This window comes from Pundamilia nyererei, unplaced genomic scaffold, assembly GCF_000239375.1.
Source record: "Pundamilia nyererei isolate P.nyererei 1_Seehausen unplaced genomic scaffold, PunNye1.0 scaffold00234, whole genome shotgun sequence".
Classification (NCBI taxonomy): Eukaryota; Metazoa; Chordata; class Actinopteri; order Cichliformes; family Cichlidae; genus Pundamilia; species Pundamilia nyererei.
In genome coordinates this window covers 312797-326568 of record NW_005187635.1, presented here as the reverse complement: position 1 = coordinate 326568, position 13772 = coordinate 312797, and the positions used below count along the sequence as shown (strand labels likewise).

The following is a 13772-nucleotide window of genomic DNA, read 5'->3' as shown; positions in this document are numbered from 1 at the left end:
TGAATGACTGAAGGTGCAGTGACAGCTTACAGTATAACCCTCCGTGGGGAGCGGCGGCTTGTGTCTCATCAGGGCTCCAGGAGAGCGCCTAGAATAGCAGCCAGAGATAAACAAGCAAACACAAACAAGAGCTTTGATGAGGAGGTATTGAGGAGCTCCCCGTAGACACACAGACTTCGATAATTAGACATGATACAAGAGGGTAGAGAAGGGAAGGCTGACAAAGTCAAAAAGTTAAGAGACTAGGAAAGTCAAGCTGGCTGAAGCTACAGAAACGGAAAAGATGTAAGGGGACGGAGGTGACATGTGTAAATGTAGCAACTGCTTAGGGATTGTGATTTCTTATTGTCACTGCTAAATGTGACTGACCTGTAACACAAAGAGGCAGAGAGAAAACAAAGGATTTAGAAGAACAGATCCTGATTGTCATCAAACTCAGGTCAGTGGGTTTGCAGCTAAACCAAAGAATAAATTTGTAATCTGGAATTTTAAAAGCCTGGAAGTGGCGCAAAGAAAAACATCCAACATCTGGAGAACTGATTTCCATGCCCTCTGGTGAGGAGGATTTCAAAACCAATCAGTCAAGCTAAGTCAATTTTGTTAATACAGCTCCAAATCAAATCCACTGACACTGTCTAACTCTAGAACCTTAAAGCAAATGCGCTACAAGCATATTTTAAAAGGATAAAAAACAGCACGATGTGCATGATGGGAAGATGTGTAGGTGATATTAGAATAGATAGAAATGGTAAAACAAAAACAAAAATCTGATTTGTGGGGACAGCAGTCTAAGCAGAAACAACCTGACTTCCTCCTCCCTAGCCATCTCTTCCAGGAGGACACCAAAGGTTTTTCCAAGCAGGCTGAGAGGCATAATCTCTCCAGCAAGTCCTGGGTCTGCCCCTGGGCCTCCTCCTGGTGGGAAATGCCTGAAGCATCTCACGCAGGAGGTGGCCAGGAATCATCCTAGTCAGATGCTTGAACCTCCACATGGGGGATATTGGCTTGAACCCCTCTTGAATGACCAAGCTCTTCACCATGTCTCTAAGGGACACCCTGCCACCTTTGGGAGGAAACTCATTTCTGCCACTTGTATCTATTATCTCAATCTTTCAGTCTCACCCAGAGCTCATGGCCATAGGTGAATGTAGGGACATAGATCGACCAGTAAATCAACAGCTTCACTTCACCACAGCTACAACGTCCACATCACTGCTAACACCAAACCAATTTTCAGTCTCCAGTTCCACTCTCTACTCACTTATGACCAAGACCCAAGATACTGATACTCCTCCACTTGGTAGAGCTACTTATTACCAACCCCTAACTGGGTAATCCATCCTTTTCTGACTGATAACCACGGTTTCAGACTTGGAGGTGCTAATCTTTATCCCGTTCTCATTGACACTCGAATGCAGACCACCCAAGTACAAACTGAAAAGTCAAGTCAACAACCCCCCCCCCCAAAATTAGGTGTCATATGAATATGAAATCTTTTTTTTAAACTATGAATCTTTTCACCTCAACTGTGAATATTAACACGACTCCCACAATCATATTCTGGCATTAAGAAAGCCCAGCAGCGCATAAATGTGTGGGACTTCAGGGCCTTTGTTAATTTGGCCTAAATCCAATACATCCCAGAAGCAGACAGCGGCAATTAAGTCATGTGGTCATAATCATAGTTTTGCCACTACAGCATTTAATTACAGATAATGCTTCACCTGTAACACCTGCTACATGCCAGCTTAGATCAGTTCCATTAAACCAGATTTGGTTTTGAATGCTGTAATTTGCGTCGAACACAAAGCTTGCCAATTGAAGCTATCTGCTCTCAGTGGTATGACCCTCTACCACACACACAGACACACACACACACACTCACACACAGTAGTCTGTGTGTGTCTAGCAATGCTGAGATATCGTTAACAATAACCATTTTGCCAGTGAGCCAAAGCAGTGTGAATGTGGGCCAACATAAACAATACAAGGACAGGTTGAAGAGCAGAATTCAGCCATCAATAACTTTGTTTTTCAAAGTTCTAGATGTCGTAGTGCTTTCCCCTCTGTGACATATAAAAATGGCTGGTATAGAAAAGATCTCTCTTGAGAAATGTAAGGGTCAACTATCCACTATCAGAAATAAATTGCAGCTTCAAGGGATGCAACCATACATTTGCTTAGCGCCAGTTGACCGATTCACGCTGACTTGCATCAGCCTGTTGGCCCTTCTTGGACACTTCAATGAACTGCTAATTGATGTGTTCATTGGAAGGCTGAGGAAGTCGAGTTGCGTCACCGTCATTCAGCATTATCCCAGCAGGGTTTCTTTACAAACATTCCTCCTGCCCCGTTGCAAAAGAATGTGGTGCATATTTGCCGTGCATGCATGTGTATGTAAAAATGTATATTTGCCTAGTGGGGAGTCATGAAGTCTGTATACCAAGTGCTTGTGTAGTGACATTAGCTCTGTGGGAACAGATGGAGGAACAGTAGGGTGTCTGCAATGCAAACTACAAGTATTATAGAATTACAGCTCGCAGTTTGTGCTGTTCTCTGATCCACACCGACGGGGAGTGCACAATTGACTGCATATGAGACTGAAAAATGGGAAAGTTGGGTAGTGTTATTTCTAAAAGGCAAGGCACTTAATCAAAAGACCAGAACAACTTCCCTACAAACTTTGATGTTCAGCTAAATCACAGGGCGAATGTAAAGAAAAGTCTGAGAAAATACCACAAAAACCACTTTAAAAAGAAAGTCTCTAAAGAGTCTGCGTGGGATGCAATCAGCACAGTCAGTGTTACCTGATAGGCAGTCATCACATGCATCAATGCCTCATGTTGGTCTCTATTAGGTGGAATACAACCTATAGTGGTAGGAAAGATGCAATGTCTATAAGCTTGCTACATGGGTGTCATAGAAATCTAAAGGATTTTTCTGAGCTCAGAACCTTATTTAAAAATAATAAATGACTCAAACATGAGAGCAGCAACTGCAGTGAAGCATGGAAACTGAACTTTTGGTATGAGACTAGCAAGATTGTGACATGGTGCACTTTGAGTCCAGACATTGCTACATTGGGATAAATGACTGACAAAGCTCCTGTGATGAACAACTGGCTTAAACAGGAGCACTATAACACCCTAAATATGTTGTGGGGAAATTGCATCAATTTAGTCAAAAACTGAGATTATAGGGGAGGACGGTGAGGAGAGGGAGTCACTGAAAGGCCACCCATTTACATTTTGATTGTGGGTGAGGATGAAATCATGCTGCTGACAGAAATACAGAGAAGCAGGGTGGCCAGCACCGCAAGTTTCTGCTCCATTTTTTTTAAAGCTCCTTTCACAGTTCATCCTATAATGACGCTAAGAATACCCCCTCATTAAACTGCTTTTCCTGGTTCAACCCGAAGCAAACAAAGAGGGTTGACGACTAACACAGCAGTGTAGGTGTGCAGGATGGCGTCCTGCTATGCTGGCTCCCTGTTTCACACAGATGTTGATTCAGCTCTGTGACTGGCTCTGTTACAGGCTTAAAGGCAACAATAATCACATAAAAATGCATAATGGCAATGTATGACTATGTGAAAGGGGCTTTGAAGAGATGTGGGGATGGAGATGGGAGATCAAAAAAATAAAAATAATATAAAAGAAGGTGCCGACTGAGAGGAGTGGGGAGCAGATAAGTGTGCGGTATCGTGTGTCCTCAATTACTATAAGCTTACCTAAGTACTAACAATGTTAGCTTTTTTTCTTTCATAAAAGCAAACCTCATACGCTGAAATCAAGTATAAAGTTTATTGCATCAGCTTGAGGCTCATTTACAATATTGCTTCTAAATGTCCTATTTGTGTTTCTGTTCAGTATTGCTGTAGTTCTTTTCAGCCTTGGGGAATAGAGTCTTCAACTGTAGCATTTAAACTGCAGAAAGGAATAGTCAAAGATGACAGGAGCAAAAAAAAAAAGGTTCAAAAACACACTGGGACTAAAAGTTCAATCTGGAAAGTTTCACATTTTCTAATCTGTGAAACAAAGAGAGACAGACAAAGTATTTCAAGGCCACCGCAAGTTCAAAATATCCTTCCACCAAAGTGCTTGGGAACAGGAAGAGCGAAAACATCATCCTTCGGCAGGAGAGCGTGCAATCTCACCGACCCTGATCTCTGAACCGATGCATCCTCTGCTTTCGTCACCGGCTCTTGCTCAGGAAGAGGCAGATTTAAAGAGCCTGCAAACTTACTGTAAAACAAATTAGCAGACTGAACTTCATTTGGAGACGAGTCAGTCAAAGAAGCAATTATTCTTTAGCTTGAGGGATGGACAGAGCAAACTGTAGTAAAGTGCTTTTTCATCAGCTATTGACTTTTGGTTGCTTTGCAGACCCAGCAGCAGAAATTACTTATTGGAGATGGACATCCTGCATATCTAGATGGAAATAAATCTGACACGCAGTGGGAAGGTGTGTTTATGTGGGTTATGTGTGTGTGTGTGTGTGCTGTACATGAGTGGGTGGTATGAGTGGAATTTGTGTAGCTTGGATCGTTCTGTCTCAAAAGCACACGGCCAACATCCTCTGATTGACAGTCCAGGCCAGGGAAATGAAAACACCACATTCCACTGCTCTGTGTGTGTGTGCACACGCGTGTGTGTGTGTCTGCGCACAAGTCACAAAAAAAAAAAAGTTTAATGTGCAATTTCTGTGTGCATTCTAAATCACAGAGCTAACAGTGTAGTAGACACCGGAGCATGTTGAGGATTATCAGAATCAACAGCAGACATCACAGAGCCACTCCAAGTCATTTATCCACTTCATAACTCCAACTACAACCTATCATCTACGTAACAAAGAGGATAAAACAATTTGTGAATATAAAAGCGCAGAGAAAATCATCCACCTACGAATCTCAGATTTATCAGAGGGTTACCTTTGCAGATGCGAACAGTAAGCTTGCACAAGTCATCACAAGGGAACGCATTTGCTTGAAAGCATCAAAGGACTCACTGCAGGAGGATATCAAAAGACATGTTCCAGTGGCTAAGACTAAAGTGAGTTTAATGCACTGACAATCTGACTAAACAGTGTTGAGAGAGGAGACAGTGATGGAACAAAAGCACCTCCAAGGAGCAAATCTCTTTGCTCTCATTTGGTCTCTTAAGTTTTACAGCAGTGAAAAAGATTCAGCGGGATCAATAGGATCCTGTCAGGTAATACACTCACAAGTGCATGTGTGCGCACAGACACACACACACACACACACACACACACACACACACACACACACACACACACACACAATAGAGTCTCTGTTGAGCAGGTAGTGGGCTGGTCTTCGTTCTGCCCGCAGTATCCTGCTCCAACATAGCACACACCCACAGAACTCCATCCGGGGTTGTACCTCAAAGCAAGTTCAAAGATATGTTTTTGCGATCTTGCTCCACTAAACCTAATTTCTGCAGTAAGGGCAAATACAAAGCTGCTTATAAAATATTTGAATCTACCAAAGATTTGTCAATATAGCTACGACCACATTCAAATTAAATGGGTGATGTTGTCAGCTTATGAACTTATGACCAGTCACAAGTCAGGAAAGATCTACTAGCAGCAGAGCAGACACATTTTACAAAGAGCAAACTATATATATGAACTATGACAAGGTTGAATACGTTACATGCTAAAAACAGCAGCGTTGTTCCAGCCCGAGCAGCACTGTGTGAATGCGTGTGTTTTAGGAAAAGTGTTCAGTGTTCAGATCGTAATATTAAACTGTCTGGGAGCAAGAAAAAAACAAATAAACAACCAGCAAGAAAACCTACGCTTATACAAAAGGTCAACAACTACAAAGAGTTGGACATGAAACGATGGAAACAGATAAGTCACATCTGTGAGAAAAAGAACAACAGCAAGGGTTTAAAAATACTTGCAGTCCGTGGTTAAAAAGAAATTTATAGATTGCATGAAAAAAGGGCTGACTCTGCTGGAATTTATATTTCTCATGATGCTCGCCAGGAAAGACAAAGATTTTAAACAGTCTCTGAAATCTATACACCTCACTATCTCTTACGCAGGGCTGCAGGATATTCTGAGAAGGAATGAATGATGATGCAATTTTCAGAGAGGTAACTGGTCAATTGGAAGTGATTTTCATATGTGCTGGTCTCTTATCTTGAACGTAACCTGTTCCCGGGCAGATTAGGTGGGCAGAAAGTGAATCATATTCATAATCCTCGGCTGATTCATGAACTCCGGTTGTGATTCTCTTTCCCAACTGGAGTTTGGTTCACTTGGTCTGAAGCAGGGAGAAAAAGTTACACACTGTAACCTATTAGACCTGGAATGTCAGTGCTACATGGATCCATGTACAGAAATGAAGCAAAGCGAATGATAAGGGGCTCTTTCTTTATGGAAGGTTTAGTTTCTTTTGTGTCACAAATAGCTCAGAAAGGTACAGGAAATACTTATTGGGAACAATTTTAGTCAAGACTGCAGCTTGACTGAATAGTGTTATCCTGTATCTGACAAAATTATCTACCAAGTCTGCCTTGCGGTGCCTACTGACATATTCTGTGCTGTTAAACTACAGTTTGTGCAGCCATTATGTCTTCAGGCAAACACAGATGGCTGAAAGAATACTAAATACCGTATATGGCTACCTACTGCTCGATGCTGCCCTCCGAGTGGTTCTCAAGACGGGCAAGCTTCTGATCACTGGCTATGTCAAACTCACCATCTGCCACACACATTTAAAATATTAAGTCTAGATGGATTTGGGGTGAGAAATATCAGTTCCACAGCCATTAGACTGAGCGACTGATCAAAAGCGACAGCATGGCGAGGCCTTTGTTAAGACCTTGTCATCCACTCATCAAATCAGCAGAGGGGCTGCAGAGATTAACACGGTCATCCAGAACATACATATGTATGATGAAGCTGAAGAATAATGCGCGACGCAGCTTGGATGAGTCATCGTGGCTTACTGAGCATGATTAACATGCAGGATTATCTGTTTTATCCAAATGTGAAGAAGTCAGATTGCTGTAAGAGTCTAACTGTACGCACTTTATAGAATGGCTCAGTTTTAGAAGTGTCAGTGTGCGGAAACACCTCTGTGATCTGAAGGTTTGTGTGAAGTCAGCTCAGGCAGTCTTAATGTAATTAAGAGCTAACAGGGGATTATTATTTTGTACTGAAGATTTCATAATGTTCACAAAGATTATATTTAAATTTGGACTAGATTAGGGTAAAATTTCAGTAAAGTCAGTGAATCTCTTCACGCCTTAAATTATGGTATGTTGGGTTGGACGTCTCTAAGGAAAGTTAACATTATACAATGTAACGACTTTGCGATTGGGCTATTAAAAAGATAAAATAATTGCATTTCATTTATCATCCATGATGCACTGAACACTTCCCTTAAGCCACCACTGAAAACCATTAACTTTTGAGAACTGTGACTGTATAAATGAAAATCGAATTAAATCTAAAACTAAGCACAAAATGTTAAATTGACCTTTTGAACATTGAACAAATTATTTTTAATATACATTTTTTGCTACTATTTGTGACATTTTTGTGCAAATGACAGAAAATGTGTTAAGAGTTTTCATCTCAATGAATAAATAAAGGCTTGATTCAGTTTGAGTGATGCGAATTTTGTCATCAGAGGATCAGTGCCCTCAAATTTGTACTCCAGTACTCGAGATGTACTCTTCAGGGACTTGAGAAAGTGAACAACAGTAACTGCTCATCCGTGGTGCCTGTAGCTGTTTGTGTGCATCCACAAGTGAGCCTAATCCCAGCCTCAAGCTTCAATTAAAACAAAACCAGTAGTTAAACTTTTAGTTTTACAGCTAGTTTTGTTTGGTTTACTGCAGTCGATGACAGTGCAACTTAGTCACTGCTTTGAAAAACACAGCCATGAGAGCATGATGAGTGGCCATCTAAAACCACCCAAGGTGTGCCTTTATCCACATCTTCTTAGCTGTGGACAGCTTGCAATTAAGCCCACGCACTTCCAAACACTATAGCCACTGTCCCACTGCAGGGCCAGCAGAAACTGCAAAGGAATGCAACACACTGTTTAGCATGTGGGTCTAATAAAATATCCCTATTAATATCACTAAAGGTTTCAGCCGTGTTTCCCTGGCCTAGGTGAAACCCATCGAATTGACAAGGAAGATGTTTGCAAAATGACCATCATGAAAGCACTGGCTAATAGCTGGGTTACCACCCAGCTTTTTGTTTGCATGTAGACTAAGTCATGACCCTGCATGACAGTTATAAAGTGTCAGCCTTAAACTGTAAGATGCGTAATCACTGTGCTTTCAGTGTTTTGGTATGCACAAATTCCCTCTATCTGCAGCTACGAAACACTGTGCACAGGTAGTCAAGGTACGTATTAGTTTTCCCGATAAGTAGGAAACCACTGGTTTTTAACCCTGAGGTGGAATGCACCGAGTGGGTGGTGTTACACTCAGATGAGTGAAGATTATATGTTAGATGAGGCTTCACAGGAAAGCGAGAGAGGGTAACTCGATGTCATTACAGTCATTATAACCTTTTACAGTATATTTCACTTTGGTACATGGTGCCAGTGTCATTGCAAGACGTATACTGTTTACATAATAGCTCTAGAAGTGTAAACTTGAAATGAATCTGTAATTTTAAAATGACTAAAACCTCCTAACTTGGAGGAGCAGGGCGAGCTTCAGAAATGAAAAAAGTAAGGGGAGATTAAAGAAAGCATAAAAGACAGATGAGACGGAGACATAAAAGGAAGTAGAGAGGTTAAAACAAGCGGGAGAACAAGAATTAGAGGAAGTGAAGTTAAGAGGGGGATCAGAGTTTCAGACACCTGTTCTGACAAGTCCTGACAAGACACTTGAGGCAGTAACACCACTTTTAACAGTCTACCCGCACACATTAAGTTCACACCAAGACTCTTTATAACGCCCCTGTCTTCATTCTGTGCAGACAACATTCACAACAAAGCTAGAATAAAACTAGGAATGCGATAGTAATTTCACCTGCAATAGTGCACTAACAGTTAAAACTGTAAAATAGTCATTTTTCCTAGAAATACAAAAGTGACATTCACATTGTAAGTAAATTACTGAATATCCTGAAATAACCTTTGATGATATCCTCTTATAAACGCTCTATTCCATAAAAAATATTGGACTAAAACTGAGTTTTAAACTTGACACAAGCTTATATACCGAAACTGTTCACTAAGCATAAATTTAGTTTGGAAAACATACTGGGTACTTTTGACTATTCATTCATTAGAACCTGATAAAACCATATTGGGTTTGAAAATACAATTACTCTTGTTTTGTTTAGACTTCATTTAGGAGCTGATGTGAAAAGGAGGCTTCAACTAGGCTTTGACAGACTGGGCTTGTTCTTTTCAAAGAGCACTTTAGAAGCCTTGTGCACTGGCAAAATGTCATCAAAATGAAGGAGAAGACTCTTTTCTCCCCAGCCCAAAGTGGCTCTGCCTCCTCTGCTCAATGATGCACGCAGGCAGTGAGGATGTTCATTTATATTGCTGCCTTCAGGTTATCTGTTTGTGCTGCTTTGTGGTTTAATCATTCACCACTCTGTGCATTAGGAAACTGTCGACTGTGTTAACTGAAAGCAGGTCGTGACAGGTGGCATTCATGCAGCAGAATCTAATAAACAAAGGCTGCGAACAAATTCTGAATTAAATACTAATCAATTTTAAAATGTATTTCTTGGCTAGCGTACTGATGATGCAGACTGGGCCAGGACTTCATTTATTTTCAAGTCAGCACAGAAAAGTCTGGGAGTAGAACTGAGCGAGTACAGTGAAACACATCTAATGATCGTTATCAATGATTTGACCTCTTTTTGGTTACTAAGACTTATGATTGTGTTATTTTAGGATGTTCTACTCAAGTATTTTCAGACTTTCTATTCCCACACAATTCTTGTCCTAAGTACTCTCTTTGCACTTTAGGCAAGAGTGTGTTAGACATGTATTGGCTTGCTTCTGTGATCTGTCTGCTTGTGTGCCGGATTAGTGCGTGTATGTGTGTGTGTCAGGCAGGTTTGGAGAGGAATGCAGGACTGTTGTAATCCAGTCTCGGTTCATTTTCGCTATTGTCACCGAGTCAAAAGCCTGTAGGCCTGTTTGCCACAGGGCCCCATAGCTCAGTCATGACTACAGACATATTCTCACATATAGTACTGCAGCCTAAATCGTTTTTAAAACAACAACGGGACAACACATCATTAGAAAAGCAATCTGTAGATACAGTGAAAAGAACTCTTAAAAGATCTTTAAATTTCAAGTTTTGAAATAACCTAAGGATACAGTTCACTAAGGTAACAAAATGACCTTGGAGTTTCAAAGTGGTGTTTGTTTAAATTTGTTCTGGAGGATATCCAGTCACCTTGCAAATGTCTAGTCAGGCAACTTAATGTTTAACTTCCCTCCTTCCTTGTAATCATTGTGGACAAGCAAACACAATTTCAACCAATCATTAAATACGTTAAAGACAATACACTGATCCTTCAATCCATAGCTGTCAACACTCTCAGCTTACCATTATGTAAACACAATGTTAGAAATGTGACATGATTTTGCTGCATTTCATTTGGGTATTATCAGTGCCAGACTTAGCTAGGCTGATTTAGTTATTATGGTATAGTTTATCCCCGGATGTCAAACTCGTTTTACACAGAGGGCCACATACAGCTTACTTTGATCTAAGGACGGCCAGATGAGTCAAACTTGTAAAGATGTTTAACTACACATTAAAATGCTGTGTCATGGCAGTGAATGAAAGACATCTGTCATTTGTGCTTAAATTGTAACAAACAAATGCGTAAAATTACAGGTGAAGTTCTGGTAACATAGCTAGTTTTTGTTAATTCACAGAAGAAAAATCCCTTCTTTTTCTGTTTTGTTAAATGGGGGGCCGTTGTAGAAAACAAAACATGTACTATAGTTAAATTTCTATAGTAGATAGTGGGGAAAAAATGAAAAAGTCTACAATTTAAGCTTCACATTTTTCAAAGTGTCCTTGCCGGGCCGATTCTAGCCCCGGGGCATTATGTTTGATAAACCTGGTTTACCCTACCAAAGAGTCTAACATTTTTAAACTCATATTTTTTAAACATAGTCATAGACAGTTAGGGAAATCTGTCACTTAAACCAGCGGTCCCCAACCTTGTTTGCGTCACGGACCTGTTTATGCCCGACAATATTTTCACAGACCGGCCTTTAAGGTGTCACGGATAAATACAACAAAATAAAAGTAGTACCGGTACTGAAAAAAAAAGAAGATTTATTCATAACACGTGAAAAGACCCAGGGAAAAAAGTTAACGATAAAAACGATAACAAAATAACGCTGAAAACCGATAAAAACCCTGAAAACCATACATTTCACACCTGAGCCTCTGCTCTCGCGGCCCGGTACCAAACGACTCACGGACCGGTACCGGTCCGAGGCCCGGGGTTTGGGGACCGCTGACTTAAACAACCCTCTTTTTCAAAATTAACTTTTTCTACTGCTCACTGAGTGACTCTGCTCTGCTGACCTTTGGCGTTCCTCAGGGATGTGTTGTAGGACCTAATGTTTTCTTTAACATTCTTCTTTTAACAACATATTTTTCATCATTATGAAAAAAAAACCCCAGAGAAAAATGCACACCTCACATATTCTCAGACTTCTTAACTTCAGCCAACTTCAACATGTTTAGTTTAGTTTGGATTGCAAACACAAGCGCACAGACACACACTCATACTTATGAGTTATAAACAGCTGCATTCGTGTGTAATGGTTGTCCATAGAGACGCCTGCTCTGGCATTGTGGAATAGTTTATTAGGCTAGATAATTAACTGCCTTATTTATCTTGAGCTTATCTAATAAAAACATTCAACAGTTTGTGCACCTGTGTCTCCGTCTTCATCTCGGGCTCTTAGAGCCACCCAAAGCTGAGTGGCTCTAAACACAAGTGGAGTAAGCTATCACAGATAAAACAGGGTTTGCTGCTCTTCTTCATGTTGCCCTCAAGCTTTTTTTGTGCTGATATGCTTTTTTTGCCTCACATTTGTAGTCTGACGACTTCTCCTTTTTTTCACCCCTGCCTGGTTCCTTTGCTATTGCATAGAAGTCTTTTCCTTCAGTAGTGTTTGTTCAGTCCTGATTCCAAAAGAAAGAACATCAAATAAAGCAGTTCTCCTTTTCTACTCTTCTCGGAGTTTCTTGATTTTACATTTGGTGTGTGGGATTTCAATTAATGGGGCTTGTAGATGAAGATGAACACATTTTCTGAAAAGAATCTATATACACATTTCTTCCTACGTTCACACTTAGATGTGACACAGTTTTATACATCTGTCACCTGGCCTTTGCTCCAAATCACTCCCTGGGTAGAGTACAGTGTTGTTCATCTTGATTTTCTTTTCCACTTAAAGGGGATCTATTACAATTTCTCCAACTTTCAGTCATTCACACACACACTATTATTATGTTGGATGCTCATATTTAAAGATGGCCAAAACTGCAAATAATAAACTCATTGTCTGTGTAAGTCACCCCATACTTGAAATGCTTGTGCTTAGATACTCTTACATGTGTGATGTCGGACTGGGAAAATTCATAATATAATCATCTTGGCTTAAGGAGAGGTTCAAGAGCTAAAACTGCTCATTTTAGACAAAAGATGATGCTGCACCAGGACACCAAAATAAAATAAAAGGGGTTGTTTTGTTGATCACATAATGCTTATTCTGTGAATACAATGAAACTTAAGAATTAAGAGGTAGATAAGAAACCACATTAAGAAACCATGACCTTATTCACTCATATCCTCCAAATGTAGAATATTACCTCCTTGGTTCCTATTTATCACATAAATCCAAAATCCCACTCTTAATATGAGGTACATAAACTCCACAGGTCATGCTATCTCAAGTCCTCGTACACCTCAGACTTTCAGTACAACCGATTCTGCAGTGGTTGGATGCATTAGTTATGGGCATGACAACACTAGTGGGTGGTTTTGTGGAGTGGTCTGGGAGAAATAATCTGCTTATGAATGTGAATAAGACCAGAGAGATGACCTCAGAAGGAAGAGGACAGCTACACAACCCATGTCTATCCTGGCGCAGGATGTTGATATGGTGGAAGAGTACAAGTACCTGGGCGTCCACATCAACAACGGGCTGGAAGACCAGTGCTGTATACAAGTTAAGGCTGCATACAAGAACGAGATGAGCAGGCTCTGTTTCTTAAGGAAATTCAGACCCTTTAATACAAGCAGCAAAATGTTGGAGATTTCTTCCAAAAGTCCATTAGTGAGTGCAGTATACTTTGCTGTGATCTGCTTGGGATGCAGAATCAGACCTGCTGACACCAACAGACATAATCAACTGATTAGGAAGGACGCCTCTGTGACTGGCTGCAAACTGCATACTTTTGGAGGGGAGAGGAGGTCAACGAATAAATAGTTTTCCATCACTGACTCATTGTATCCCCGTTGTTTGTTAATTTAGTGGCAGCAAGTTGTGAAATGATTTTGGTCCCTTAGCTTGTCAGTTTGTGGACTGAGCCTACCTGGTTGGAAAATGTTTTACATACGACCAAAACTTAACTACACCACCTTATTCTGTACAAGAATGTTTGGTTCTTTGCAGTACTGAAATCTATTAAAATGGTGTAAATGAATATTATTTCCAACCATATATGCTTGAAAAGTCTTTTGTAGCAGAAGTATAGGCTTGACAAGGTTCT

The 13772-nt window shown here is 40.5% G+C and overlaps 1 protein-coding gene across 4 annotated transcripts in view; it reads right to left on the bottom strand.

Annotated features, from left to right (window-relative positions):
* palm3 (paralemmin 3) overlaps nucleotides 1-13772 on the bottom strand; it is a 31605-nt gene that overhangs the window by 12703 nt on the left and 5130 nt on the right. The window contains exon 2 of one of the 4 annotated variants that reach the window (XM_005748933.2): nucleotides 31-88. The exons of the other annotated variants lie outside the window; for them this stretch is intronic. The gene's annotated coding sequence lies outside the window, so the exon portion shown is untranslated. The remainder of the gene's footprint in view (nucleotides 1-30; nucleotides 89-13772) is intronic. 4 annotated transcript variants of the gene reach the window in all.